Source organism: Stegostoma tigrinum, chromosome 8 (genome assembly GCF_030684315.1).
Source record: "Stegostoma tigrinum isolate sSteTig4 chromosome 8, sSteTig4.hap1, whole genome shotgun sequence".
In the NCBI taxonomy this organism is placed as follows: domain Eukaryota; kingdom Metazoa; phylum Chordata; class Chondrichthyes; order Orectolobiformes; family Stegostomatidae; genus Stegostoma; species Stegostoma tigrinum.
Window position 1 is genome coordinate 22,240,747 of NC_081361.1, and position 26,244 is coordinate 22,266,990.

The following is a 26,244-nucleotide window of genomic DNA, read 5'->3' on the forward strand; positions in this document are numbered from 1 at the left end:
TTCACCACAGAACCAGAAGCTGATTTAGGTTGAAGGCAAGAAACATTATGAAAGATCATTTATCCAAGCAAAAGAAATTCTGCAAAGTACAAAATAAGTGGCTGGTCTATCGTAATTGATACCAAGGCAGATGGTGAACATGTTGAGTTAATTTTTCAAAGTTGCGGCATCATAAAATTTACGGGCCATGTGCCGCTAGAAGTTACTGGACTATTTTCTTAAAATCACATTGGCTTCTTGGTTGAACCTTGTCACGATTTGACATGTAAAGAGGGGCAGAACTCTCAAAGTCAAATGTTGATAACGTTACTTTTAAGTTGTAAAGTGCATGCCAGTTTTCAACAGGTCAGTTGAAATAAACACTTGAAGCATCATCCATGAGAAATGACGGGCTATTTGACAGATGACACTCTGTGCTCATTAAGTGGAGTCACACAGCGTTGGATGCCTATTTTGCATCCCAGCTGATTTTACACCACAGGGCCCAGCTTGGCCAATTCGGCGTCAGTTGTTTCTGATTGCAACCTATTCTATTCATAGGTTAGATTAAAATGGCACCTCAAGTTACAGTTTTGTCAGCAAAACCATGTGACAAACAAATGAATTGAACTTTGTATCATGTTAATATTCTCACGCTGTCTGCTGAATGCTGCTGTACAAGACCAAAATATCGTCTGCATGGATTTCCTCTGGGTGCTACTGTTTCCTCCCACAGTCCAAAGATGTGCAGGGGAGGTAGATTCCCATGCTAAGTTGTCGATAGTGCCCAGGGATGTTGAGGTGAGGTGGGTTAGACATGGGGAATGGGTCTGGATGGGATGCTCTTCCGAGGGTCAGTGTGGACTTGTTGGGCCAAATAGCCGGTTTCCACCCTATAGGGATTGTACGATACCCTCAATAGTAACCATGGCAACAGAGATATTTCAGAAGTTGGTCTTACCAAATTCAGAAATATGGAATCAAATGCCCAGTCAGTGATGACCCCAACGGCTGCACTCCCTCACTTTCTGATCTTCCATAAGTAACCGATGCCTCTCTTCTGACGGAAAATACCAACTAATATGGAGAGATTATTTACTCAGTCTCTTCGATAATGAAAAAGCTTCCATTGCACCCAGACTAATTTCACAACATCTTCATTCACAGAGCACCAGGAAGGTCCTGGACCTGGTTGTGAATGCTGAAAGGTAACTTGCATCATAACAGCAGTGCAAAAACAGGCCATTTGGCTGAACTGCTCCATGCTGCTCTCTACACTTCTCCCACCATGCTCCAAATTCTTAATGTGCCTCTTTGTGCCCTTTCTGACATCTAACTTTCTCTCAAATCCATCTCTGCTATTCTTCTCAACTTGTCCTGGTAGCAGCAGCTTCTGCAATCTGACTGCTGCGAGCAACAAAGCTTCTCCTGATTTCTTTATTGGATTTATTAGTGATCCTCCACATTTAAGATGTAGTTGTGGACTCTTCCAACATTCCCCATCAAGCAGAAAAAGCACAACAATATTGAAAGGCACGCTTTTCCCGTTTCATGCATTTACAAACATTTTGCACAGTACAATCACCTTTCGTCTCTTGTCGAAGTTGATCAAGCCATTCTGTAAGAAATAGACATGAACAAAGAAAATTAATTCAATATATATAAAGGTCAAATGGTACTATGAGATCATGAAATTTAACAGATCAGCAGTGAAATACAAACTCTGTAAACTTGTTTCAATTTTAGGAAATAGTCAAAGGTCAAACACAAATGATCGATCATTCCACCAGGTTTATATTTTGGCCATTACATAGAGCCCTTTGTTCCACTCAAATGGATCAGTACCAAGCTGATGCCATTCTCAGCTGCTCAACTGCACAATAGGCAGTGACGTCCAGCTAACAAATTTACCTGTACAAAATAAAAATGATGCCCACTTTATCCAATCTTTAGAAAAACTAAACCTGTATTCAATCAACTGCAAAGCCTTTTGCATGTTTCTTTATTTACATATTGTTTGATTTGCAACACAAAGCATCACATTATTCTCATCAGTATCATTAATCATACTTATTCGTTTCTTTTATTGCTATGAGCAGCTTGCAATGAAACTGTAACAATAGTGCTCATCAGCAAATAAGGAATCCAAATCTTGTAAAACAGACTTACGAAACGATAATTGGGGAAAGCCGAATCCAATTTTGTTAAGTCCGTGAAGAAAGTTCCCAGGAATGGTACAATTCCCTGAACTACACCCTGGAAAAGTGAGGTGAATTTATTTCATCCATTGTGAACGCACTGTCATATTTCCCAAACATACTACTCCATGCCTTATTTATACCATTTATCATGCAACTAAATCTAATTAGAATCAAAATTTCGGACTCAATTTTTGACACAGTTACACAGTGGAATACAAAGTTAGATCTATAAACGACAGGCAAGTTCGGAGTTTTGATCCCTGATCTGTTAACTGTCAACCAAACTCAATGTTTGTGTAACTTCATCATTTGGAGATTGGAAATTTTCTAAGTACTGTGTGATTTTGCCTGAAGATGGAAACAATTTATCGCACCTGATTTCCAAACGTTTGACTCAGTAAGGTTAACCCTTATTTTTCAAAACTCAAGAATATAATTCTTTTCAATGTCTTTTCATAGGACACCTTTCTGACCCCAAGAAATAATTTAATGGTCTCAGACTGCTTAAGGAGCTAAAAGCCTAGGAGATACACCGGAATTGGCAAACTGGAACCAAAACTGACTTTGCGACTGGAATTATGTGTGATTTTTGAAGAGCATTTTTGCAACTTGAAGCATTCGTCCAGCAGCATACCACAGCATAAAGTGATGGTTCTTGTTGTGTGTACATGAATTTTCAAGGCACAAAAGCTACAAGTGTGAACAGCAGGTTCACAGGTGCCACAAGAATTGGCGATGTGGTAAACAGCAAAAAGCCTTCGTCTCCAGGATTACACACATGGGCTGGTTAGAAGGCCTGAAAAGAGGCAAATAGAATTCTATCCTGAAAAGTGTCAGGCGAAGCGTTTTGGGAGGACAAATAAGTCAGGACAAGACATGTTAAATGGAAGTTTTAGAATGTACAGAGAATCACGAGGACCTTGCTGTGCACATAAGCATATTCTTGAAGGCAGGAGGACCTGTGGATAAGGTGGTAAAAGCACCATATTGGATACTTGCCTGAATATAAGAGCGGACGTAAATAAAATTAGTTGAGCCACAGTTAGAACACGGTGTGCCTAGAGACTAAAGCATTTTGCTATTTACCACACCTCCCATTCTTGTGTCATCTGTGAGCCTGATGTTCATACTTGTATCTTTTGTGTCTGGAGCATTAAAGTGCACACAGCAAGAACTATCACTCTACCCTGTGCTACACTGCCGAATGAAAGCTTCAAGTTGCAGAAATGTTCTTCAAAAGTCACGCTTACTTCCTGCCAAAAGCTAATTTTGATTCCAATTGACTAATACAGCTCGGGCGGGAACATTTCAGTTATAGAAAGGGGCTAAATAAGCTGGGACAATCTTCACTGCAACAAAGACACTGAGGAGGAACCTGGTTGAGGTTCAAAGAGTTCTGAGGGATTTGGCTAAGCATTAGGAAAAACTTTATTCCCTGTCTATCAATATCAGGGCTTACAGTTTTAATACAACAAGCAGGCTATTTTGAGGGGATTTGTTCAAAAACTTTTCACCCAGAAGTGGTGGGTTTCTGGAACGCACTGCCTAAACGGGTGGTCCAGGCAGGAACCCTTGAGACACTGAAGAACAATTTTGATGAACTCTTGAAACGCCATTGCCATCAAAACTCCTGGGTGGGGGTAGGGGTTGTGGAATTTTGTAGGAATGATACCTACCGTTGAGGCAGGGGATCCCAGTTCAGTCCAACCTCCTTCAGAATGGAGTCATAAGCTTGGCTGAATGGGTTGACAAAAACGCCAATAAATGCAAATTCTTTAAAGGGGTAGAAAAACAAAGTTGCTGGAAAAGCTCAGCTGCTCTGGGAGCATTTGTGAAGAAGAAAACTGTGTTAATGTTTTGGGTCTGGTGACCCTTCATCAGAGCTCTATAAAGGGGTCTTGTGGTTCAGTGGTAGCATCCCTACCGCTGAGCCAGAAATCTGAGTTTGAGTTCCACCTCTGCCAGACAAGTGTCATCATGTGTCACAACATGTTGATGAAGAATACCTAGAAGGCGATGGGCTAAGTTCTACAAAATGGGATCAGAATAGGTGGGTGCTTTATGACCAGCGCAGACACAAGGGGCAGTGCTGAAAAAATTCTCGTCATGTTGCCTCATTCATGATGGCTAACCGAGTTATTGTGTAACCCGGGTTTAGTTCTTCCTTTGCTACACAAAAAGGGAACACCAGATGAGTACCTGAATCTCTGCCTTTGTGAGCGTCGGCATATTTCAATGCTTCGGCCAAGATGTTGTATTGAGATTAAATTCCATTACCCACAGTGTAGACACAGGCCCTTCGGCTCACCAATTTCACACCGCCACTTGAAACATCCCACCCAGAACCATCCCCTACAGCTCACACACCCCTGAACACAACCAGCAATTCAGCATGGCCAACCCACCTAGCCTGCACATCTTTGGACTGTGGGAGGAAACCAGAGCACCGGGAGGAAACCCATGCACACACGGGGAGAATATGCAAACTCCACACAGACAGTCACCCGAGGTTGGAATCGAACCTGGGTCCCCGGCACTGTGAGGCCGCAATGCTAACCACTGAGCCACTGAGCCACCCCAAAATGTGCTGCACTGACCGGGAATCGAACCCAGGCCGCAGCGGTGAAAGCGCCGAATCCTAACCACTGGACCACCAGTGATGCTAACCATCTCTCAAAGACAGCAAGAACTGCAAATGTTGGAGTCAGAGTCAATACAGTGTGGTCCTGACCTGACACGTTGATTTTCTTGCTCCTCTCATGCTGCCTGACCTGCTGAGTTCCTTCAGCTCCACACTGTATTGACTGTTGTATTTATCCATCAGACCATGGGAAATGTTTGTGCATACCTGCCTGGCCTCGCAGATTTACTTCCGTTCAATGTAGAAATATTCTACCCACAACCCAACACACTGATAGATATGCAACAAGCAGCATAGTTATAGCTTCAAACATATAACCAAACATGTTCAATGGCTTAAGTAGCAGCAATGCTGATAACTTCCCTTTAGTTACCCGGAGAACTGCTTTACAGCATAGTTATAACAAAGATACACCATTATGGAAAGATAAATCAGATTTACTTGTAAAGCTTCAAGATTAACTGCTTCAACTTGAGAACGTTTCATTCCAATATTAAACATAAAGGGATGATTACCTTCTTCTTTGTTACTTTCAGTGTTTTGTGTGTCAGTATTTTGTTCTCTTTCAAGGTGCTGTTGAGGGCGGCAAATTTTGAAGCTCCATCCTGAAAATGTACATAGAAAACCAGCTATTCATTCACTGCATCTAATCTATATCTCCCATAATATCAAATGAGATAACAGAAGAGATTTCAAAACTCAAGCCTTTATTGTAAAAACATTTTACAACGCTAAAGCCTTATGTCAACATTTGGCCAATTCAAACTCAAGAGGTGATAGCCAGGCAATGATATTTGGAAGTGATATTACAATTTATCCCACGCACAATAGTTTATCACAAAACTAGTATCAATGTTTAACCCATAAAACAATCACTTGGCAACTATTTCAGATTCCCAGCCAAGTGTGCAAATCAAATTGTTGGACATGGTGAAGTTGCTGCTTCAAACTGCATTTAAAATGAGGTTTCAAATTATATTTTCTGAGATTTAAAAACACAACAGTGAAAATGATGATTGCTGGCTCACTCAGGTGAAATTCACCAGACAGTCACATTTGGGGAAGTATTTTCAGAAAATACGCTATGGTATATCAAGGTGGTATATTATCACTACACTCAGTGTCAACTAAGGATCGACAGTAAGTGTTGATATGGTGGCCTGGCGAATGGCACACCCATATAAAGTAAAGCTTAGCAAGCCATATTGCCAGAGAACATCTGTGTAATATGCTTAAAGATTAACGAACCATGCATCGATATTCACTGTACAATCTGGGAGACAGCATTATGGAAGTTAAACAACTGTCCAATCTTGAACTCAGATTTTCCCATGTATATTTACAGAAATTGACACCACAAAAGCAATCATCCTGCACAACACACGTTTTTGATTATTAAAAACAAATCTACTTTTAGATTCAAGCCAGATATGAAAAGTAATTTGGAATTCTGCACTGTGCACCAAAAGCAAACATAATAAACAAGGTGTGACAGCAGCACCGTAGAAATTATGGAGCCAGCAGATGGACAGCAATGCAAAAACATCGTCAACCTCAACTAGAACTTTCAGCAGTATGAAAAACGGAGTGTCTGTCAAATTGTTAACAACCCAACATGAATGCTGCATTTCGTCCTCTTCAAGTACCACCTTCAAACTGCTTTGATTTAATCTAAGAATGATTCAACAGAAAACTTGCATCTTGCCTCCTTACTGTCCTGGACACACTAGTTTGGTCAAGTGACACCAAAATGTTTATAACTAACAAATTATTTTGTTACTTTGTAAAATTCAGGAACAAAATGACTGGGCAAACAGCATGACAAACAGAGTGAGGAGGAATGTCTCGAAACCTGGTAAAACAATATGCTTTTTGAGAAGGTTTTTGAAGTTAGTTTGAAATGTCAGTGGTGGTCCAAGCTAGTTGAAACTAAATAGTTGATGTCTGAAATGCTCAACAAACAAAGCAATGTGATTATCTCTCAGTTCCAATGCAGTAAATATTTATTACCGCAGAGAACAATAAAAGGAAGACATGTTAATTGAACAAAAACACTAACGAGAACCAATTAAAGCTATTCGTGTTTTGCCTTGGCTTTTATTAATTACGAGGCCCTCCAAGTGTGCAAATCAAAAGAAAAGAAAACTGACATATATCCTGCTTTTAATATCATTGTGCAAGTGTTCAAACTTCCAAGATAACGAACACTGAGAAAGATAATCTATGAAGGTTGCATCATGACAGAACGATTTTGGAAGACTTGAGCCAAGTTAGACCATCCATATGTAATACATGTATCCCTTGTTGCATTATTGATTCACAGTATTTGTATGCATTCAGACACCAATGTAATTCATTGTAGATATTTTGCTTGAAAATACCTATAATGCCCTGAATATCGATGCACAGTGCCAAATGCAAACGCTTACCTGTTTTTCACGCTGGCTACTTGTCATTATGTTGCCATCTTCGGAGATGAGATTTGAAAGATCTTCAAATGTTGCCTTTGTGCTCCTAGTCAAGAGAATAAAACAAATTACTCTTGACAGAATAGAGTCAAGATTGCAAACAGCTGACATGGAATCTGACAAATAAGCAAGTAATACAGACAGTGAAGGGCAGTGAAGCATTTTTCAAACAATTGCAGTTATTTTCATGAAACAGTTCAGATATGTTTTGACACATCTCTTTGGCAGGTAGAATTTGAACCCAAGAGATATTGGGAACTGCAGATGCTGGAGAATCCAAGATAACAAAGTGTGGAGCTGGATGAACACAGCAGGCCAATCAGCATCTCAGGAGCACAAAAGCTGACATTTCGGGCCTAGACCCTTCATCAGACAGAATTTGAACCCAGATTATTTAAGCCCAGAGATGGAGATGTTACCACTGTGCCACAAAAGCCCTTCATTGCAGTAGTTTTAGGAAATCTCATCACAGCAAGTGAGATTTCACCTCCAAGCTGCCTCAAAAAAACAATCATGATCAAATCTTCTACGGCACAGGAATATAAACTACAAGTGTGCACTTCAAAGAGGTATAGACTGCTTTCTTGGGTGATTAAAATCATTGTGTTCTTTGTATTTCAGGTTCCTATACAAACCTCCAGTTCATATCACCCCGTCACAGCACATCCACAGGAAACTGCCTTACGTTACATCCAACAGCAGATCAGTTTTGGAACACAATAGTTCAATATTTTAAGCTGTCAAACAGTTTTCTTTTTCCACTGTAGAAAATTAACTCCTCACTCCTTAGTGAAAGAATGAAAGATTCTGCCAGTACGCCAATTGTTGGGATTGCACTGTAGTGCCTCTGGTAATCTTGTCAACACATCTGGAGTGTGAAGATCACTTTGGCAAGTAAACTTGGAGGTGAAACCTGCAAATTCCTACCACATATTTATTAAAAATAACGACACGGCTTTTCCAGAAAAATGACTCACTTTGACACGGCTGCCCAAGTCTTCTGAAACTCAAAGATGTTATTTGCTTGCAATGCACGGGTAATTGCACACACTGAAGAGAAATTTCCCAAAATCCGACATTCCTGTGAGAACATAAAACATGAGTTCTGTGGGAAAAACAGTGGCTCCCCATGACCCAATACCTCAGACATTAAAATGTTCCATCAGAAAAACGTGATCTGCAAAAATAACAGCATTAACAAACGACTTTGTGGGGGCAAAAATTCCACAAATCTTAGCGACTTAAAACTTGATCTTCATTTTTTTTCCCTCTGAGAGATTTCACTCTCTGCCAACACTTGACTCGTTAGACATGGTTACTGACGCCAAAGCAAAGATTCGAATGAATAAGTTGGAGACACTGCCATCTGAGTGGTGGAAGTGGCGAAGTTAGGGAGCTGGAGACGGGTAATCATCTGTGTTATATCCATTGTATTCAGCTGATAAACGAATGACAGATTACATTTTCTGCCAGCATAGGAGGGCAGGGCCTGACATGAGATAATCATTCAAGGAAAGCGTACAAATCAGAAAATTGAGTCTACTTTTATGAATCACAATGTTATTGAGACTGAGTTAACTAATCGTAGTGAGGATAGCATGTGAATGTCCTTCATCTGCCTGCCCCACGGAGGCAGGGAGAAGAATAGAACAAATCAAACCTCCCTTCCCCAAGCATAAATTTGAACTTGTTGGGAGGGGCCGAGGGGCAGGAGAGTAGGAAGCCTGCAATTGTTTGTTCTCAGCTCTCAAAACCACTTCTGCTTAGCGAGGAAGGCCAAGGAGGGAGAGGGTCATTAGACCATATTGGCTTTATGTGGATGTGCCTCACTGGGCATCATTAGATAGATGCCTTATCTGATTAAGTCCAGCAGGTAAGATCTCAAGCCCACAGTCTTCCGGCTTGAGGGCAACAAAGGCTGCTGCAGTAAAAAGTAAGTGACGGAGGACACTTCAACATGGATAAGGACCCTCATCAACTTTTGTCAACTCAAATGACAACCGGAAGAGTCAGCCAAGTGATCACTGGAAGGTGCCAACTCGTCTTCAGAATGGCCTTTGACAGCACCAGTTTCTAGGTCGGCACGGACAGCCTGTCAGGAGCTCATGTATCCATGTCTATGACTGGGTGTCTGCCTCCATTCATTTCAACTTCTCTGGATTGTGAAACTGGAGACAGACATCAATGCTTTAAGATTCTTTACGAGTCCAAATCCATGCAGGCAGTGTTGCCAAGAGCCAAACCAGACTTGTCTCAAATGCCTGGCAAAGGTATTATTATGAATCTTCATTCCCAACCTTTCGAATGACGAAATATTTTATTGGCACATGAATATGGGAAATTTCAATGATAATACACTTTTGTTGCTATGATCCAGTGCCATTTTGGATGATAAAATGAATATGAATAAATTACTTAATTCACTTAATTAGTTAATTACTGGCTTCCTGTCTTGATTCTTTCCAAATATACTCGTGGGAATGCCACATATTGATGACAAAGACAAGCCAGACATCAGCTATGACAGCCCTTCCTCATCCTTTTCCCAATTGCTGATTAAAATGCAAAGACAAATTCCTTTGGCAAACACATAAGAAACAGACAACCAGGCAAGTTACTGAAGGGCCATCATACGGGCATATGGAACGCAGAAAACTGAGAATAACATTTACAATGTATCATAAATCTGATCACCGCTCGCAAGGGAGGCAAACAACATTCTGTAATGCCTAATAAGTAACTTTGTGTTTGAAGGGCCACTAAAAATCTGAAATCAGTTTCCTTTATTTCTCCACAGAAATATTTTTGATGGGAAAGAAAACTTTAATATTTCAATGCAACTGTAAACTGAGGCATGAACTATTAGCAGCCAACACTATGGAAATTACAAATGCTAGGATTTGCCATGAAGCATTCAATTCTAATTCTGCTCGTCAATTCGAGAGGCTTTCAAACCCTAAACATCTCAACACATCGTAGGAACTGCTTGCTCTCTTCCACCATGTTTGTTTCATGCACTGAGTGCTTTACCCTGTCATAAAGGTTAAAAATCACTAAAGAACAAGTGTACCTTGGCAACATCAATCCACTTCTCAATGATCTTCGCCCTCTGTCGTGGTTTTAGCTGCTGAGGCTGACTGATGGTGCTGGTGACACAATTCTTAACGTTATTAAACTGTGCCACGATAGCCCAGACGGTTGATGCTCGATCTGGTTGTTCTGCCCAGATGGACCCTAAACATTCGCTGGGCACAAGTTTCTTAAAAAGATCCTGATCAAAAATAAAAAGGAAACAAAGATTACATATATTAGCAGTACTGTGGTTGAAGGAATGAACTACAAACAAGGTTATTCCATTCATGAGTAAACTCATCCTGCTAGTTTGCAATTGTACATTCAAAACTGCACAAGCTACTTTGTCAACAACTGAGTACATAATACACACATTGATGCCCAAGGTGCATATAGGTTGTACAGACAGGTCAACAGCCTTGAGTTTTCAGTCATCTCCTTCTTATTTGTAGGTTAGATTCGAAATCACAGGTGATCTCCACCCAGCTCCTACTGCTGGCTCCGTGCACACCATCAATGCACGGCTTTGTTGGCAATACTCACTCCTACTGATGCTCAGCCATGGTGGTCCATAAGCTAGACAGACTGGCCATCAGGAAAGTGCTCCTGCATCATGTCCACTTCTCACATCAAGGCAGATTGACAGAACACAATGGCTGCCGCACCCCGTGTTGGTTAAGTACACCTCAACGTCAACACCTCCCCACTGTTGGTTTCATGCTGAAGCTGAATGTTGCCAAACATCCAAGCCTGTCAATTGGTCATTCTGTTTGCATTGTCTCCTCTTGCCTCCCTCTTCAAGGCTAACAACTCCCACAAACAATTATGCTCCGAGTGTCAAACTTAACACAAACTCAGAAACCATGGAGTGGGAAACTGCTGCGTATTTATGCAAGCATGGTGCACTCTCACTTTTAACACTCCGATCATGTGACAATGATGTCATCGATTATTTCAGGCAGGGAACAGCTGAGGCTAACCTTCCGCCCTCTACAGTAAACTAAATAATAAATCTCCTGTTTCAGCCTCCTGGACCTGCCTGCAACAGGAACAACACAGGCGACCAGAATCAAAAACACTGCCTTGACATTCACCAGGTCAAACAACTGATTTGAAAAGGAATCACTGATCTCATTGCCGACCTCACTGCTTCAAGGAAAGAAAAGCAGCTATGTTCCTCTACAGACACCAATATAGGTTGTTTCCCATCCAAAATGTCTGTTGTCATCATTGTGTCACATGATTAGACTCGAAGTGTCAGAATGTATACACACGTACAACAGAGACTGCAATGAAAACAGATGTTAACTTTCTAACTCTGTGCAGAAAAGCAGCGATCCATAACCAACTCGTACGTTTGACAAAAAGTTCACTTTCAGATTAGATATGCGCACCCCTGCTCTCAACACTGACAATTGCTCAGGCTTTTTGAGACCTCGAGGACTACTTACATTCTAGAGTCACACCCAATGCTGTCATATAGACCACAGTCCCATTTGCTCAAAGCTGAGCTTCCATTTGAAGCCGAAGCCTATGACCAGACCCAGACAGAACACAAAATTTGAGTCAGCAATCCTTCGCCTCATTTCGTAGAGGTAGGCACCAAGCCACCTTGGAGACTAGACTGGAATAGCCTGATCTCGTGGCTGATTCCATTCCAGGAGATCTCTGCAAACACCAAAGTTGTCGTACTGGACACTTCGAACAAAATCACTGGGTTCATGTAGGAACAGTGACTGTTCTGGTGAAACATTTCAACTTTTACCCTGAAATACTATTCATTTTGGAGAGATTCAACACGAAGTTACGAAGGATTTTCAGTGCTCTCCCTGCTCACTTAATTCATGTGACATTCATTTAAAAAAATAGGCGAGTGCTGAAGTCTTCATCGACAGGTATTTCAAGCTCAAGACTGAAGTTACATTTCAAACAAGACACTTTGACATCTTGGACGACTGCATTATGAAGGCAATTCAGTTATAATGACTGGTGGAGCAGAAATAGCATTCAATAATATGGTGAGATTCGGATGCTTACTGCTGACTGAAACACCGCATTGAGAATGACTGCGAAAGACAGGTCTCAACAGAATAGACCCAGATTCCTAGATAATAAAATGTGAGGCTGGATGAACACAGCAGGACCAGCAGCATCTCAGGAGCATAAAAGCTGACATTTCGGGCCTAGACCCTTCATCAGAGAGGGGGATGGGGTGAGGGTTCTGGAATAAATAGGGAGAGACGGGGAGGCGGACCGAAGATGGAGAGAAAAGAAGATAGGTGGAGTGGAGAGTATAGGTGGGGAGGTACGGAGGGGATAGGACAGTCCTTGGAAGACGGAAAGGTCAAGGAGTTGGGATGAGGTTAGTAGGTAGGAGGTGGAGCTGCGGCTTGGGGTGGGAGGAAGGGATGGGTGAGAGGAAGAACAGGTTAGGGAGGCAGAGACAGGCTGGACTGGTTTTGGGATACAGTGGCGGGAGGGGAAGAGCTGGGCTGGTTGTGTGGTGCAGTGCGGGGAGAGGACGAACTGGGCTGGTTTTGAGATGCGTTGGGGGAAGGGGAGATTTTGAAGCTGGTGAAGTCCACATTGATACCATTGTGCTGCAGGGTTCCCAACCGGAATATGAGTTGCTGTTCCTGCAACCTTCGAGTGGCATCATTGTGGCACTGCAGGAGGCCCATGATGGACATGTCATCAAAAGAATGGGAGGGGGAGTGGAAAACGCTCGCGACTGGGAGGCACAGTTGTTTATTGCAAACCGAGCGGAGGTTTTCTGCAAATCAGTCCGCAAGCTTCTGCTTGGTTTCCCCAATGTAGAGGAAGCCACACCGGGTACAATGGATACAGTATACAACATTGGCAGATGTGTCGGTGAACCTCTGCTTAACATGGAAAGTCATCTTGGGGACTGGGATAGGGGTGAGGGAGGGGATGTGGGGGCAAGTGTAGCATTTCCTGTGGTTGCAGGGGAAGATGTCGGGTGTGGTGGGGTTGGAGGGCAGTGTGGAGTGAACAAGGGAGTCACAGAGAGAGTGGTCTCTCCGGAAAGCAGGATACAATGCATCATCCTCCGAAACTTCCGCCATCTACAGTCCAACACCACCACCCAAGACATTTTTCCATCCCCACTCTTGTCTGCCTTCCGGAGAGACCACTCTCTCCGCGACTCTCTTGTTCGCTCCACACTCCCCTCCAAACCCACCACACCAGCACCTTCCACTGAAACCGCAGGAAATGCTACACTTGCCCCCACACCCCCTCCCTCACCCCATCCAAGGCCCCAAGATGACTTTCCATATTAAGCAGAGGTTCACCTGCACATCTGCCAATCTAGTATACTGTATCCATTGTACCCGGTGTGGCTTCCTCTACATTGGGGAAACCAAGTGGAGGCTTGGGGACCGGTTTGCAGAACACCTCCACTTGGCTCGCAATAAACAACTGCACCTCACAGTCGCGAGCGTTTTCCACTCTCCCTCCCATTCTTTAGATTACATGTCCATCATGGGCCTCCTGCAGTGCCACAATGATGCCACCCGAAGGCTGCGGGAACAGCAATTCATATTCCGCTTGGAAACCCTGCAGCCCAATGATGTCAATGTGGACTTCACCAGATTCAAAATCTCCCCTTCCCTCACCGCATCCCAAAACCAGCCCAGATCGTCCTCTCCCCCCACTGCATCCCAAAAACAGCCCAGACTGTCTTTGCCTCCCTAACCTGTTCTTCTTCTCAACAATCACTTCCTCCCACCCCAAGTCGCACCTCCATCTCCTTTCTGCTAACCTCATCCCACCTCCTTGACCTGTCCGTCTTCCCTGGACTGTCTCATCCCCTCCCTACCTCCCCACCTATACTCTCCTCTCCACCTATCTTCTTTTCTCTCCATCTTCGGTCCGCCTCCGCCCTCTCTCCCTATTTATTCCAGAACCCTCACCCCATCCCCCTCTCTGATGAAGGGTCTAGGCCCCAAATGACAGCTTTTAAGCTCCTGAGAGACTGCTGGTCCTGCTGTGTTCATCCAGCCTCACATTTTATTATCTTGGATTCTCCAGCATCTGCAGTCCATTATCACAGACCCAGATTCCTGTTTACTCACAGCATCCATAAAGGTCAGCTGCTCTGCAATGCAGCGTGATGGGTAGCAGAGGAGCTTTTCGTCCACTTCTTCGATGGTTCCTTCATGTTCTTCTCCCACGTAGAACCCAAGTCTTCCAGGGTAGCCTTCTGCGTAAGTGAAGATAGATATTTATTTTGTGCCCAAAGTTCTCATTGCTCCAAAACATCTTACTCACTTGTGACTAGAAATCGTCCATTAATTTACAACAGTTAGCTCACATTTATAGTTTTAAATCTCGATTTGCTGAATTTAATGTGATATTGCAGTGAAACCCTCCTGTTGGAAGCATTTCAATTGCAAAAGAAATTGTATTTATTGACAGATTCCCATTCCAATTTCTTGCCAAAGGAAATCTTTCAAATCTCAAGTTCTTGTTTTACAATAACCTGCAAAATTATTCAATCATATTAGAAAATAAAATGTCATTGACAGCAACAGTTAAAAAGGAAATTGTCCTGAAAGACTCATTCAATGCTGCTGGGTCTTAGCAGACCATATTACAGAGTCCGTTCTATGCAGAATTTGGTCTTGTACATCATGAACTCAGTACAGCGGTATTCACTCAGCAATACTTGGCTTAACCAAAATTTTTGGATCTACTTTTGAAGCTTGTCAAAGGAAGCCCAAATGAACTAAACCCTGAGACAGATGGCTAAGCCCTCCATGAACTGACAGGGAGACACCATGAATTTGACAACGTCAGATGACCACTCAAAATGGAGGCTCTTGAGGCACATTGGTAGTGTTCCTATTTCCGGACCAAGTGGCCTTGGGCTTAGTCTCACCTGCTCCACAGGCACGTATTAACCAACAAGGGCTCTTGTGCTGTAGTGCTAGTGTCAATAACAATGAGCCACGAGGCCTGGCTTCAACACCCACCTGCTACAGTGTATGCGTTAACATGTGTGAACAAGTTCGATTAGAAAAACATCTTGCTACTCAAAATGAACAGCTTTACACATCATGTCTAAACAAATTCAGACACACCACCGACCCCACCCATTGATTCTTTCACTGATGTCAAAGTATCCAAATGGTTGGTATCTGGCTAAAATGGTGCTCTTCTACGGTCAATGATTACTTCTGGACAACACTGATCTTTGGGACCACTGGTAATCTCGGTGCTAAATGGTCATTTTAACAAATTAATTTCATCAGAGTCCATCGCAGAAAAAGATCTTAACTTTCATCATAACTCAGTCATTTGAATTACCATTAAGCTGCAGCGTTAACAATTTATTCTGGCAGCTATGTGAGCTATTTATAGAGATGTTTCACTTTGAACCCCAAATCACAAGAGAAAGCAGCGAAGTTGCCAAAGGCACTTGTGCTGATCCAAATGAATCCATCTATTGCAATCTCATTTCTCTGTACTGTGAGGTATTGCAGTGAAGCAAACGTAATCCGAATAGTTTGCAGTGCATTCATGTTAACTTTGGAATTCAACTGACATGAACAACCACATCCCTCTGAATACAAACTTATCAAAAGACATTCTGAATTTAGTTTTCCGATCAAACTGGTTAACTTCACACCTTGCCACATTGTATTCCTTCTGCTGCAATTTCTGCCCATTTATCAAAACTGTCTGCAGCCTCTTTTCATTCTCACAACCACAGATGAAGAGTCAGAGATGGAGCAGTTGAAGGTGAAGAGAAGGACAGAAAGTGGAAACAAGTTCAATAAAGGATAATAAAATGTGAGGCTGGATGAACACAGCAGGCCAAGCAGCATCTCAGGAGCACAAAAGCTGACGTTTCGGGCCTAGACCCTTCATCAGAGAGGGGGATGGGGGGAGGGAACTGGAATAAATAGGGAGAGAGGGGGAGGCGGACCGAAGATGGAGAGTAAAGAAGATAGGTGGAGAGGGTGTAGGTGGGGAGGTAGGGAGGGGATAGGTCAGTCCAGGGAAGAGGGACAGGTCAAGGAGGTGGGATGAGGTTAGTAGGTAGCTGGGGGTGCGGCTTGGGGTGGGAGGAAGGGATGGGTGAGAGGAAGAACCGGTTAGGGAGGCAGAGACAGGTTGGACTGGTTTTGGGATGCAGTGGGTGGGGGGGAAGAGCTGGGCTGGTTGTGTGGTGCAGTGGGGGGAGGGGATGAATTGGGCTGGTTTAGGGATGCTTGGGGACCGCTTTGCAGAACACCTCCGCTCAGTTCGCAACAAACAACTGCACCTCCCAGTCGCAAACCATTTCCACTCCCCCTCCCATTCTCTTGATGACATGTCCATCATGGGCCTCCTGCACTGCCACAATGATGCCACCCGAAGGTTGCAGGAACAGCAACTCATATTCCGCCTGGGAACCCTGCAGCCATATGGTATCAATGTGGACTTCACCAGTTTCAAAATCTCCCCTTCCCCCACTGCATCCCTAAACCAGCCCAGTTCATCCCCTCCCCCCACTGCACCACACAACCAGCCCAGCTCTTCCCCCCCACCCACTGCATCCCAAAACCAGTCCAACCTGTCTCTGCCTCCCTAACCGGTTCTTCCTCTCACCCATCCCTTCCTCCCACCCCAAGCCGCACCCCCAGCTACCTACTAACCTCATCCCACCTCCTTGACCTGTCCCTCTTCCCTGGACTGACCTATCCCCTCCCTACCTCCCCACCTACACCCTCTCCACCTATCTTCTTTACTCTCCATCTTCGGTCCGCCTCCCCCTCTCTCCCTATTTATTCCAGTTCCCTCCCCCCATCCCCCTCTCTGATGAAGGGTCTAGGCCCGAAACGTCAGCTTTTGTGCTCCTGAGATGCTGCTTGGCCTGCTGTGTTCATCCAGCCTCACATTTTATTAACAAGTTCAATAAACTTTTCCAGTTGGTGACAATAGCAAGCATCAGCTTTGATGGATTGGAATAAGAAATTCAAGAGACATGGCTGGAATAATGTCTGCTACACATCTCAATTTTAAAAAAACACAGCATTTTGGGGTTCCGTGCAAGCATTCATAGCAATGCCTTCATTGCACAGGAAGTGAGTTGCATTACATCAGATGAAGTTGAAATACAGGCTGTTGAGAGTAAGGTCATGTTCAGCAAGGGAACACAGGTGTGATAAATGGCGATTGGTTGGGCAGCCATTGGAGGGAGCGGCAGAGAGCTCCAATACTGTCCTGGTGAGGGACGGAATACAGACGGAGTAGATGTCCATGAATCAGATTTACACTACAGGAATAGCACACTATAATCTTTCAGAGATATATTTAAAGTAAATTCCCAAACTGCCTTTTGGAGCCAAACAGAACATGCTTTCACCACCGCACCGATAAAAACACTGCCCCACAATTATTTCCCCTTGCCTTATGAATTAAAACCACTGTTTTAGCATCATAAATATAAATCTTACTGAACATTTCTTTCTCTGCACTTTCATCCTCCACAAACTGACTGTGAAGATTCTGGGCCCGTTTTTCAGGGTCTGACCCCGGCGCTGTCTGCTTTAGGTATGTGAGGACTTTATTGAGGCAAGCATAACTTGAGCCTTGTCGGAAGTCTTCAGGGTGCTGATTCAACCAGAATTTCAGGATTTCAGCAATAGCACTGGAAATGAAGTCAGAGTTAATACTGTTCATCAGGGAAGCAAAACTCTTGGGAAAATAAACCTTCAAATTATACAAATATAAATGCAATAGATTAAATTTGGAATACAGAGTCAATGTGATGGCACAGAAGAAGATGAACTGCTCTCTTGAATTGCTGCAGTGCACACGGCAATGGTAAACCTGCCATGCCATCAGCGAAGGAGCGTGGCACTTGGACCCAGTGACAAAGGAATGACTGTCCAATTGAGAATTGTGCTGGTCATGGATAGAAACTATATGTTGGCCATGTTTCCAAGTTTTCTTCTTTGTAGATTGCACAGATATACTTAAGGCTCATTGCAAAATGATTTCACATGCATCTGAGGATACTTATTACACCAGCAGGATTTCCTGGCATTTCGATGCTGCTTTTCCACCAGTAAGGAGAAAGTGAGTTGAAAAAATAACGTTGTAAAAGTCAAAGAGACAAATCAAGTGAACAAAGAAAAACACCAAGATTATGATGATTTGTTTGCCTGTGTTCTGGGAGTTGCATTGCCAATGCTTGGATACCCCAGTAACATGGCAAAGTCGGGTCTAGCTGGGGATGGCTCATGAAATTCTCCAAAATACTCAGCTTGCAATTCACTGATTTAACGACCTGGTTAATACTGAGAGGGAACATTGCATTATTTCACAGGCAAATCAATGGTTACTTTTTGGCAACAAGACATCAGCTGCACACAGAAGTCATCACAACACTGAAATAGAACCCCTTGCACAGAAAAAAACTCCTCATGGCACTTCACAGCAGGGGAGCCATACAAAAACTGACATCAAAGGAGGAGATTTTCATACAGGTGACCAAACGTTTGGCCAGAGTGACATTTCGTGAGCATCTTAAAGGTGAGAGATGGTGATGTTAAGAGGAAGGAATTGCACGCCTGCAAAAAAGTATCAAGAGATGCACAGCTCTCAGGATTTGGCAGAACAGGAAAGTTCCAGGCAAAGTTTGGGACCTCAAATAATTCCAGACAGTAGCAAAGTGAGAACATGAGGGATGTGAGCACAAGAACTTAAAGGTTTTTGGATTTCATAGATTCAGGAAACAGGAATGCAAGCTCGATTATTGCAAAACATACAACAGCAACAAGGAGTGGGAGGGCACCAATGTCCAAGGACACCACAAACAAACCACACAACAAGTATATGACTGCACTAGAAAGTGGTTTAATTCCATTTCCAACATTCACATGAGGTTTGCAGGATAACTTGTCATGAAGTGGTGTGAAGAGGGAAGCCATTCCTTCAATAATGCATCACTACTGCAAACTCGACAAATGACAATCCTCAGAACTGGAAGGGTCACCGGACCTGAAGTATTATCGCTGTTTTTACATTCACAGATGCTGCCAGAACTGCTGAGCTTTTCCAGCAACTTTGTTTTTGTCCCTGAATTACTGAATCCACAGATTTGTTTCTGTTTTCAGTTTGCTTCTTTCATGTGTTTTTTATGGTCTGGAGTGCTGTTTGCCATCTAGTCTGGGTGACTGGCGTTTTTGTTGAAAAAGTCTCTATATTGTTTTACAGGATGCTCTGGCTCTCCAGCAATTCTTCTCACATTCTTAAATTCCAAATTATAAATACAATTTAACTACATGTTAAATCAAACTTACTTATTCATGATAGCTTTCTTTTCTGCAGATCTGCATTTGTCCAAATCTGGGAAGTTCGATCTTTGAAAGTGTACGCTTCTGCAATTGATCACAAGCCACAAAACAAAAAGCAAATTAAAATGGTGGTTGGGTCGGTAATTGATGGCCAGCCATTGAAAAAAAAATGAAGTCTCAAAGTGCAGCATTTCAAACCCTGATCAGCTCATTTTAATTTAAACAAGGTCATGCTGCAAATGTAAAACTGCATAAAATATTGAATCCGTCTTTAAAATTCCCAGGAAATTTACAAGAAATGACCTTGAGGGCCAAAGCAGCTCGCCAGCAGTGGTGGCGGCAGCTGGGAACAGGGAAAAGGACCAGGCGCAAGGAGTGAAGCCACCTCTTCAAAAGCTTACATTTGCTACCGAGTCCAGAAATTTCTGTCTGAGATCAACTCAACACCTTCACATGCAACTGCTGCTTGTGCTTCACTAAGTGCTTCGCATTGCTTCTTCCTCGGGATTAGGGAGAAACTATGCAAATAACTGAGAAGCTGTTTCTTCATCAATGTGCCATGATCTGGAGTGATTTCCGTGTTTTTAATTCTGTGGTATGTCTGACACAGTCACACAGCACAGAAACATTTTCATCTTCATCAAGAGATTTCTGATGATCGAACATATGGCCACCAGCTCTCCAGGGATTCCCTTTTGACATTAATGTGGTGCAAATGAAACATACACATGCTCATGCATTGGATCAAACTCACTTCTTGACTGTCACTTTCTTCTCCTGTGAAATTAAATCCTTGCTTTCAATGTTTTCACACCTACAATTGAACATGAAGAACAATTTACAACACTTCAAGCAAACATTTTCATCGACAATTCAATCCATTTGAATGCCCATGAAAACTGAAGATTCGGAATGACAAGCCTTCATCAGATGGTTCTATTAAGCAGGTTACACTCTAGATGGTGAAGATTCCTTAGCATAAAATGTTAGCCCCAAATGGTGCTCCCCAACTTGTATTCAAATTTACTTGCTGCAAATGGCATCTGGCCCCTTTTGAAATTGGCCCTCCTCCAAATCAAAATTATTCAGGATTGCTCATTGTTCTCTTCTATATCCAAACAAAAAATCTTATGATACAGTGATCAGTGCTTCCTTAAATGATCCATGTTTGATATACGATACACTGTGAGTATGCAGACTAATTATGAAGGTGGTACTGCAGGTTGAAGATATCGTCAGGTTTCTGAACTTTAAAAATAAGAGCATCGTATGCAAAACAAAAAAGATATGACAAATCTTTATTTAAAACGCTGATTTGCCCTCAACTCTAGTCTTTCTAAACCACGCTTCAGGAAGAGATTTGACAGGGTTGTACGAAACATTCACAAAAATAGTACCAGAGGTGACAAAATAGACAACATTGTGGAGATAACAAGGTGTAGAGCTGGATGAACACAGCAGACCAAGCACCATCAGAAGAGCAGGAAAGCTGATGTTTTGGGCCAAGACCCTTCTTCAGAAATTGGGGAGGGGATGGGGTTCTGAAATAAATAGGGAGCGAGGCAGAGGGAAATAGAAGATGGATAGAGGAGAAGATAGGTGGAGAGGAGACAGATAGGACAAAGAGCAGGGGATGGAGCCATTAAGGGTTTTGTGGAAAAGGTAGGGCTGCTTGTCTTGGAGAAGACTGTGAAGAGATTTTACAAGTGTTCAAAATCATGAGGGATTTGGTGGGACTGGATAAGAACAATCAACATCTTGTGACAGAAGAGTTGAAAAGAAAACGATACCGATTCAACATGTTCAACAAAAAAAAATGGTGACATGGATTATTTTTTAAACAGCACGGTGAGGAAGTGAGACATTCTGCCTAATAGTGTGGTGAATGCAGCTTCAATTGAGGTCTTCAAAAGGGAACTACAATTTTCTAAATCAATGGTTTGGTACTATTACATAGGAGTGAATGTAGGCCGGTTCCTCTTTGAAAGCTATTACAAACATTATCAAATCATTGCCTCTGGGCTGTTACCATGTGATGGTTGTATAACATTGCACAAACGGCCAGCTCCTCAGCTGTTTCCTCGCGTTTTGTCACATTCTGAATAATGATTAATTTAGTCATACATGTAATTAAACTTACTCAGCAATTATTTCGTTTGCTCCTGAGGAACCTCCAAATCCATTTTGTTCACCATTTGTACTCTCAGTTTTTCCAGAACTGCAATTGATGAAAGAGAACAAATTGAGTCATTTCGAACAAGCAAACTCATCCAGAATTAAATCCAACCCAATTTCACAAAAAATATCACTGTCTTGAAAGATGGATTATTCTGACTTCCACAGGATGTCCACATGTCATCAGAATGAGGCAGTGCTGGAGTGGGGTTTGGAAGAGACAGAACAGGGCAAAAAGAAGAGCAAACCATTTCTTCACTGATAGTCAATTCTGGGCTCTGCAAGACCTTGATACTGAAAGACAAGCAAAATCCAATCTAACATTGAAAAGCTTTGCTAATAAAATGTGAGGCTGGATGAACACAGCAGGCCCAGCATCATCTCAGCAGCACAAAAGCTGACGTTTCGGGCCGAGACCCTTCATCTGCTGTGTTCATCCAGCCTCACATTTTATTATCTTGGATTCTCCAGCATCTGCACTTCCCATTATCATTGAAAAGCTTTGAATGCTTTATGCTCATTCAACATTATCTAATTTCTCAAAATCAGCCAAACATTTCAGAACCAGTCAAGCAGTTGCTTCACATCATTGCTATCATCTGGATTGGTGTTCACTGCTCTGTCAATGGGGTGCTTTCCAGAGGCAATCCTGACATCATCTTCCAGCAACTGCCAACAGTTTCCTTTCACATTATTAGATCCCAAATACTGGGCAACAGGTTTAATCTGACAACAGATCAAACGGACTTGCTAATTGCTCCTTTCGCTCCTGAATAACTTAGATTTCCACCTCGTTCACAGTGTGGCATGTCAACATTTTCACAGCTGCAAGTGGTCATAAAGCACCAGTTAAATCATTTCAAATGTGCACATAATCACAATATTAATTTCTGGCACTTCTTATCAACACTGGGATTTTTGGCTGTGAGAGGGAGCCTGTGGGCAGATAAGGAGTAAAGAGTTCAAATAAAGAACCTCTGCACACGGGCAGACGATAAACATCCCAAATGCAATGTTTTAGGTTTAACGTTCCCATCTCTTCAAAAGAACCTCAAGCTATTTACAGATAATTGACAAGACCTATAACTTGCCTGACATTCAGTTCCTTACTTTTTCTGACCGGCACTGAGTGCCCAAGTTGCTCATTCACTGTTTCCAAGCTCCTAGGTTGGTACCAAGGCCCTTCACTTACTGTGCTGGCCCTCCTGACTGAAAGCCATGTACCATCACTCACCTAGAAAGTTTGGGTTACAATGAGAGCTGGATCGGCTGATACTTTTGATCACTGGAGCATAAGAAGTTGAAAGATGACGTTAAAGAGTTTGATAAAATCATGAGGGATACGGATAAAGTGAATGGCAGGCGTCTTTTCTGTCAGCTGGAGGATTTCAAGACTCGGGGGCATATTCTATTTTAAGATGGGATGTGAAAGATTTTTTAAAATGGCATGAGGAAAAATTTTCTGATACAAAGAATGGTTTGTGGGTGGATGGGGTACAGTTACAACATTTAAAAGGTGTTTAAACTGATCACCAAAAGTCTGCCCTGGTCTTCCCATGTCAACATTATGGTCATGAAAGCACAACAAAGTCTCTACTTGCTTCAAGGCTCAGGAAATTTGGCATGTCCACTGGGATTCTGACTGGTTTTTACAGATGCAAGACAGAAAGCATTCTATCTGAATCACTGCAATTGCCAGAGCATTAACAATTTCTTTTTGCTTCCTTGTGTTCGGAATGAAGCAAGTTTGTCGTTAAATATGGTATCAAACTTACGTTTTTATGTCATGCTGTTTTCCATCCCCAGTGCAGTTCGAACTGTCCAGGTAACCAGACGTGCAATTGGTCAGACAAGATGAAGTTTTCTTATTAAAATTAGCATTTGCTTCCATTTACAATTGTGTGACAGCTGTTTGAATGGCTTAAAGCTCTAGGTTCAGTACTGCACCTTGTGTTCAGCTGCTTTTCTGAAACTGGTCACACTCCAGATAGATGACTGGAATAGATGGTAATTTTGTTTCAGCAAACTGACAGAGCTCGTTTGCAAGAACGCAGAGCACAGGTAGAGGGAGAGGCAAAGAGTGCAGGAGAGAGAAGGACAAAAGGCTTAAGCCATTTTTTCCCTTGCAGCGTACTTCCGAGAAGTAAAGCAGGGCTAAACATTTCAGGACCAGGATGTTGAAGGGCAAGCAATTTCTCATTGAAGTGTTGCGGATGATTTCTGTTGACTTAATTGAATATGAGCTCCAATCTCTAGCAATAAAGCAAGCATGAGAGAGGCAAATCATTCCCCCTGATGTGATTGCAATGGTCTGGCGTGCAAAGCTGTTTGCTGCATTCCTGCCACTTGATTTCAACAGGAAGCTCCAAAATAATCCAAACAACATCTCTCCGGCGAGTGCCTTTCACATTTTGCACCCTGATTGAAAGATCATTTATGTTTGCATTGTAACAAAGTTCCCAAAGATCACAACTGGCTGCAAGATGTTAAAAGATTCTGGAGTCTCTGAGATTCAGTATTTTATCACATAACAAACCCAGTGGAATCAGCAGATAGCACTCCAGACATTTGGATCCAAAGGATAACCCTTTTTCCCTTATTCAAAGCCTATCATAGATTTCAAGGACACAGTAGCTGGTGATACAGGGAAAAGTCAGAAATGGGAATCCTGTTTTTCATATTCAACACAGGTCATAGGGAAGTAATTCAACATTTCTAATCCAAAAGATGAACAATTTTCGATTGAAACATCTTGTCAGAATGCTATTTTTCTTGAAGAATGAAGGAATAATGCAAATATCAGAGATGCAACAATGTGATTACAATTGCGAGGAATGGAGCTCAATACACTACAGTGTGATGCTTTCACAAGGAATCCTGATGTTCTCCGACAGTAACTGCCATCTCACCTGCAATTGCCTTTCACTTCCTTGCATTCTGAATAAAGTAAAACCTCATTCACATATTGCATTCAACTTACTTTTCGATGACGCCCACCGTTGCTGGAAAACACGCATCTCCACCTCCCTCGCAGCCTGGGTGGTCAACGTTTCCAGAGCTGCAAATGGTCACAAAGTGCTATTAAGTCATTTTAAACAAGCATTTATGTTCACAACAAAACAATTTTTTTATACTCTTGAATCGGTGCATCAGCATTTCAAGCCATTGACAGTTGGGCTGGAGCATGGAAGCACAGAAAGGGGGAAAAGCATGTGGCAAACCATTTCTTCAATGCTTTACATCTGTTGTGTAGTCGAGAAAAGTCTCAAATAAACAGCACGGGGCAATTATACAAGAGCAACTAATTGTACAATTTCTCCGGTGAAGAGCTTTGGACACAGTATTGAGGTAGAGGATTGAATGGGTATTGGCTCAGCAATTGCAAACATTAATGGTTGCAAAGAAAAGCTTGCTGCTGTGCCATCGTTCTGATTTCACCATCAGCTCTTGGGATCGGCCCATTTCATTTATGGGATACTGATCTGGTAACAGCTTCATGATCAGCCCACATAAGCACACTGCCACCCTGGTGGGGCCACTCCTCACAGCAAGAGTGGCTCAGCTCTCAGTCCAAGCAGCAGGGTTCCACCACAATTCACAAAATTGTTCCTGCAAATGTCTTGTTAAAAAACAGCCCCACTATCTAACTTCTACAAAAATTAAACATTTTGGAAGCAGAGTCCAACAGTTTCCGTAATGTGGTCTGGAATCGTATATTCCAAATTCTTCTGGAAATTATGCAGAAAATCTTAACTGCATAATTTCACAGGAATTCTTGGTTATCAGCAAATGCTGTTATTCCAATCACAATAATGATCAGGAATTAAATTGCACTTGGAATTTAAGCCACTCTTTTGTTTCTTCAGTTGTTCCTGAAGAACTATTGTTTTCATCTTCATTGCAGATTGGATTGGCAAACTCACTCGGCCTACAACTGGTCAAAAGCGATAAATGAAATTATTTAAATATGTATTTGCCTCCACCTATAATTGCGTGCCAACTGTTTGAAAGGCTGAAGGTTCTGGATTTAGCATTGCAGCCTGCATTTAGCTGCTTGTGTCAAACTGGTCACACTCCAAATGGGTGAATGCAAGATATGATCACTTTATTCTTCAAAACCAATCAAGACTGTGGAAAATAATAAGTGATAGGGAGAGAAATGGGACACCCATTTCTTGCATTTATTCATATTCAAATTTTGCAAAAAACTTCAGAAGCCTGAGGAATAATGCAGATAACAAAAAGACAGTAATTCAACTGTGAGAGTCTGGAGCTCTGAACACTGCGCTGCTATGTGATGTTTTCATGAGAACTCCTAACGATATATTACAGTATCAGAGATTGTATCACAGTTTGGAAGCAGGTCCTTTGGCCCAACAAGTCTACACCAAGCTTCA

The 26,244-nt window shown here is 42.4% G+C and overlaps 1 non-coding gene across 1 annotated transcript; it reads right to left on the reverse strand.

Annotated features, from left to right (window-relative positions):
- Window positions 1-4,768: 4,768 nt before the first annotated feature.
- trnae-uuc (transfer RNA glutamic acid (anticodon UUC)) lies at window positions 4,769-4,843 on the reverse strand. Its single transcript has one exon. It is a non-coding gene; the product is annotated as a tRNA-Glu (tRNA).
- Window positions 4,844-26,244: the final 21,401 nt, after the last annotated feature.